The following is a 6,000-nucleotide window of genomic DNA, read 5'->3' on the forward strand; positions in this document are numbered from 1 at the left end:
TTCTAGACATAATTATTCAGGAGAGAATTCAAAATCATATAGAGGAAGGTGGGTTGATTAAGAAGAACCATTTTGGATTTCTAACCAGGAAATCGTGTTTAAAAAACTTGCTGGAGTTATGTAATAGACGATTGATGAGGAAAAGGCTGTTGATGTGGTATACATGGACTTCTCGAAGGTGTTCCATACAATGGCACACAACAGACTAGTGAGAACAGTTATAGGCCATGGAATAAAAGGAATAGTAGCAATGTGGATACAAAATTGGCTGAGTGATAGTAAACAAAATGGTTAATGGATTTTTTTTTGTGCTTGAGAGAATGTTTGTACTGGAGTTCCCCAGGGGTTAGTATGGGGGCCCTTGGTTTTCCTGATAAATGATCTAAATCTTGGTGTGCAAGAGACAATGTCAAAGTTTGAGAATGATACAAAACGTGGTTGCATTTTAAACAATGTAGAACTTCAAAACAACATTGAAAAATTGGTGGAGTGATAGCTGGTAGATAAAGTTCAATGCAGACAAAGTTTGGGGCATTCATTTTGGTAGGAAGAACATGGGCAGGCATTGTAATGAAATACAATTCTAAAGACGGTACTTGTGCACAGTGACCTGGCTATATATAAGTAAAGATTTTTGTGGATGGCAGGACAGGTGGAGAGCGTGGTTAATAAACCATATAGTGTTCTAGACTTTGTTACTAGGGTCAAAGGTTAGAAGAGCAAGGACATAATGCTGAACTTGCATAAGATACTTTTCAGACTTCAGCTGGAGTTCTAGGTGGATTCTGGATTAGTGGTGCTGGAAGAGCACAGCAGTTCAGGCAGCATCCGAGGAGCAGTAAAATCGACGTTTCGGGCTAAAGCCCTTCATCAGGAATAAAGCTTTATTCCTGATGAAGGGCTTTTGCCCGAAACGTCGATTTTACTACTCCTCGGATGCTGCCTGAACAGCTCTGCTCTCCCAGCACCACTAATCCAGAATCTGGTTTCCAGCATCTGCAGTCATTGTTTTTACCTGGAGTTCTAGGTGGCACACTGTAGGAAAGCTGTTGGTGCATTGGAGACAGTACAGAAGAGATGAACAAGAATTTTCCAAGGACAAGAACTTCAGTTATTAGGCTCGAATGGAGAGGTTGGATTGTTCACCTTTGAGAAAACAATAATAACAGGAGTTGTCATCTCCGAAAGAAGTTTTCAAACTGTTAAGAGAGGCTGGATGGAGTCGATATGGATAAATCTTCCACCCCATATACAAAGTGAGAACAAGAGGACACAGCTCTAAAGTGAATTGCAAAAGAAACAAATATGATGTGAGAACAAATGTTTTCACACGATAAGTGGTTTCGGTCTGGAATGCACCTACTTGAGTGTGTGCTGTTAGCAGGTTCTATTGAAGATTGATGGTGGTTTAAATAGAAACAATGTTGAAGATAAAATGGAAAGGGCAGGAGAATAACATTATTAGTCATGTTGCTTATTTGGAGAACTAATGCAGATACAATCAGCTGAAGGGCTTCTTTCTGTGCTATAACACTTCTAGGATTCCATGATGTTTCTGAGATCTTCGTGAACAGTGCAGCAAGCTTGAAGGCCAGTTGAATGGTCTGTTGCGGTTCCTTATTCATATGTTCATAAAGGAATTAGAATTAGTGACTAAGATCTTAGTGAAAGATACTCGATAAAACTCATTTCTTAAAATGAGAAGAAACAGAAGGTGAATAATTGATAGATTCAAAGTTATGGCAGAAAATTCTTTACTTTTCTTTACAGCAGTAGTGCCTGCTATCTTGGTGAACCACAAACTGCAGGGAAATTATCCAAACTAAAGTTCTAAAACAAGTACTGATGCTTCTTTTATAATTCAGTGCATTCAGTTGTTTAAATGATCAAACATGAGTCCTATCTTCTGGTATGATTATTAAGGTTCAAGCTGAATTTACATATTGCCTTAAATGGGCAACATTTTATTCTCGGACTATGCCTTCTGATCGTTAAAATTGGCCTTCTTCCAAATTAGAACTTTAACTTTTAGATCCTGTTTATCCTTTTCCATCACTATTTTAAAACTAATAGAATTACGGTCACTGGCCCCAAAGTGCTCCCCCACTGACACCTCAGTCACCTTATTTCCCAAGAGTAGGTCAAGTTTTGCACCTTCTCGAGTAGGTACATCCACATACTGAATCAGAAATGTTCTTGTACACACTAAAATTCCTCTCCATCTAAACCCTTAACATTATGGCAGTTCCATTCCATGTTCAGAAGTTTTTTAGATTAGATTCCCTACAGTGTGGAAACAGGCCCTTCGGCCAAACCAGTTCACACTGACCCTCTGAAGAGTAACCCACCCAGACCCATTTCCCTCTCAGTAATTGACCTAACACTATGGACTATTTTGCATGGCCATTTCACCTGAACTGCACATCTTTAGACTGTGGGAGGAAACTGGAGCACCCGGAGGAAACCCACGCAGACTCGGGGAGAATGTGCAAACTCTACACAGACAGTCACCTGATGCTGGAATTGAACCTGGGACCCTGGTGCTTTGAGGTAGCAGTGCTAACCACTGATCCACAGTGCGGCCAAGTTAGAGTCCCTTACCATAACCACCCTATTATTCTTATAGATTAACAAGTTTTGAGAAGATTTGTAGCTCAGGTTGAGGTTCTGGATGTAGGTTTGCTCGCTGAGCTGGAAGGTTCTTTTTCAGATATCTTATCACCATTCGAGGTAACATCTTCAGTGAAGATGTTACCAAGTATGGTGACGAAATGTCTGAAAATGAATCTTTCAGCTCAGCGAGCAAACCTACATCCAGATTCTTATAGATAACTGAGATCCCCTTACAAATTTGTTTCTCAATTTTCTGCTGACAATTGAAGGGTCTATAGTACAATCCAAATTAGGTAATCATCCCTCTCTTATTTCTCAGTTCCACGCAAATAACTTCCCTAGACATATTCCCAGGAATATCCTCCCTAAGTACAGCTGTAATATTATCCCTTGTCAAAAAGACCCTCCTCTCTATCCTTCCTGCACCATTTGTATCCAGGAACATTAAGCTGCCAGTCCTGTCCATCCCTGAGCCATGTCTCTGTAATTGCTATGATATCCCTGTCCCATGTTCCTAACCATGCCCTGAGTTCATGTGCCTTCACTGTACAGCCTCTTGCATTGAAATAAATGCAGCTTAATTTACCTTGTTCTCTGCTTTGTTCCTGTCTGCCCTAACTGTTTGATTACATTACATTACAGTGTGGAAACAGGCCCTTCGACCCAACACCGACCCACCGAAGCGCAACCCACCCATACCCCTACATTTACCCCTTACCTAACACTACGGGCAATTTAGCATCGGCAATTCACCTAACCTGCACATCTTTGGACTGTGGGAGGAAACCGGAGCACCTGGAGGAAACCCACGCAGACACCGGGAGAACGTACAAACTCCACACAGTCAGTCACCTGAGGCGGGAATTGAACACGGGTCTCCGGCGCTGTGAGGCAGCAGTGCTAACCACTGTGCCACCGTGCCGCCCACTAATGCCACCGTGCCACCCACTTGCTCCTTTTCCCAATTGTACCAGTCTCAGACTGATGCCTTTCCTCACTACCTCCCTGGGTCCCACCTTCACCGCCCCCTTCCCCCCACCCCACACACACACACCTTACTAGTTTAAATCCTCCAGAGCAGCTCTAGCAAATCCCCCTGCCAGTATATTAGTCCCCTTCCAGTTCAGGTGCAATCCGTCCTTCTTGTACAGGTCACTTTTACCCCAGAAGAGATTCCAATGACCCTTCCCCCCCCCCTGCACCAGCTTCTCAGCCAATCATTCATCTGCTGTAACCATCTATTCCTGCCCTCACTAGCTTGTAGAACTGGGAGTAATCCAGATATTACTGCCCTTGAGGACCTCCTTTTTAAATTTCTGCCTAACTTCCTCTATTCTCTCTTCAGAATCTTATTCTTTTCTCCACAAATGTCATTGATTCCAATGTGTATAATGACCTCCTGCTGGACCCTCTCCCTTTGAGAATATTCTGCACTCTGTCCGAGATAAACTTGATTCTGGCACCCAGGAGACAACACACCATTCTGATATCACGCTGTCAGCCACAGAAACGTCTGTCTGTGCCTCTGACTAGAGAGTCCCCTATTATAATCGATTGCTTGGAACCTGATGTACCCCTCATTACATCAGAGCCAGAAACTTGGCTGGTCGTGTTACATTCCCCCGAGAGTGTATCAACTCCAACATTTCCAAAACAGCATACTTGTTTGAGCTGGGGATAGCCACAAGAGACTCCTGCATTACCTCCCTCCATCTCCTAACTTTCCTTGGGGTAACCCATCTACCTGATTGTATATGTGGTTTTTCTCCCTTCCTATAACTGCCATCCATCACATCCCGTAGCTCCTGTAAATTCCTCATTATCTCTAAATGATGCTCCAACCTGTCCATGTGACATAATAGGATTCACAAACAAACACACTTACTGCAGATATAATCATCAGTAACATGGGAATTCCCCTAATCTCCCACATCCATCAGGAAGAGCACATCACTCTATTGAAGGCCATGTTTGTGCCCTAACAATCTACAGAAAATAGCACAGTCTTATTGCCTAAAAAACACTGCTTCAGGCTAACTTTGTACCGTTGTTTTATATTTTTAAATTTTAATCAAGAGTCAGATCTCAATAAAATATATAACCAAAAAGAAATCACTCTACTCACTATTAACATAAGACAGCAAGGTTACACTTAAAAAATATACACTTATCTGTTCCAGTGCTATGAGCTCTCCCATACAGATTCTTCCAATGTTAGCTGTGAATTTCGCTGTTTGTTAATTTTTCTTAGACACACTCCAATGTCCAGAGATACTTGAACTCAAACAGAAAACAGTAGCGGTGCAGATTCACCACTGTGTCAGTGAGCAGTGCAAGTCTCTTTCTCTCTCTCTGTCGCTGACCATTTGGTCACTGCCTTTGTTCTCTTCCTCCAGTGTAAAGTGCCGTTGTTTTATCTTTTCTTCCCCAAAGTTCCAAAATAATGCTACAGCTTATAAAACAGTAATTACTGTACCTGGAATTCGGGTAAATCGCCTCCAACACTTAAAATACCTCAAAAAAAGGAGCAGCTCTTACAGCTACAAATTTTTCCCATCCTCCATCATGGATTACCCAGAATCCTCTTCGCCAGGTTTGGAAAGCTTGAGCTATTGAGAGATGCTAAATAGGTTAGGGCTGAGGAGTAACCTTATAAAAATTTATAAAAACATGAGGGGCATGGGTAGGATAAGTAGATAAAGTCTTTTCTATGGATTGAGGGAGTCCAGAACTGGAGGGAGTAAGTTTAGGGTGAGAGGGGAAAGATTTAAAAGGGACCTAAGGGCAATTCTTACACATAAAGGGTGGTTCATGTATGGAATGATCTGCCAGAGGAAGTGGTGGAGGCTGGTACAATTACAACATTTAAAAGGTACCTGGATGGTACATGAATAGGAAGGGTTTAGAGGGATATGGGCCAAGTGCTGTAAAATGAGACTAGATTAGGTTAGGATATCTGGTCGGCATGGATGAGTTGGACCGAAGGGTCTACTTCCGTGCTGTACATCTGTATGACTCCATGATCCTAGACTCTCCCACAAGAGGAAACAACCACTCAGCATCTACCCTCTCAGGACCCTGAAGAATCTTGCATGTTTTAATAAAGCCTCTTCTCATTTTCCTCCACTACATCAATGACTGTATCGGTGCTCCCTCGTACTCCCACATTTATCTCTCCACCCTGCAGGCACTCTGCCTCTGGTCCTGATGAAGGGCTTTTGCCCGAAACGTCGATTTTCCTGCTCCTCGGATGCTGCCTGAACCACTGTGCTTTTCCAGCACCACTGTAATCTAGAATGTGGTTTCCAGCATCTGCAGTCCTTGTTTTTACCAAGGAGCTCGAACAGTTCATCTGCCCCACCATTTCCATCTTGAGCCCCATTCACC

At 42.6% G+C, this 6,000-nt stretch overlaps 1 long non-coding RNA gene across 1 annotated transcript in view; it reads right to left on the reverse strand.

The window, feature by feature from the left end:
- Positions 1–5,197, reverse strand: part of LOC140465132 (uncharacterized) — a 63,133-nt gene extending 57,936 nt beyond the window's left edge. The window contains exon 1 of the long non-coding RNA XR_011955109.1: positions 5,090–5,197. This is a non-coding gene — a long non-coding RNA (uncharacterized lncRNA). The remainder of the gene's footprint in view (positions 1–5,089) is intronic.
- Between the last annotated feature and the right edge of the window lie 803 nt (positions 5,198–6,000).

Source organism: Chiloscyllium punctatum, chromosome 41, assembly GCF_047496795.1.
Source record: "Chiloscyllium punctatum isolate Juve2018m chromosome 41, sChiPun1.3, whole genome shotgun sequence".
In the NCBI taxonomy this organism is placed as follows: Eukaryota; Metazoa; Chordata; class Chondrichthyes; order Orectolobiformes; family Hemiscylliidae; genus Chiloscyllium; species Chiloscyllium punctatum.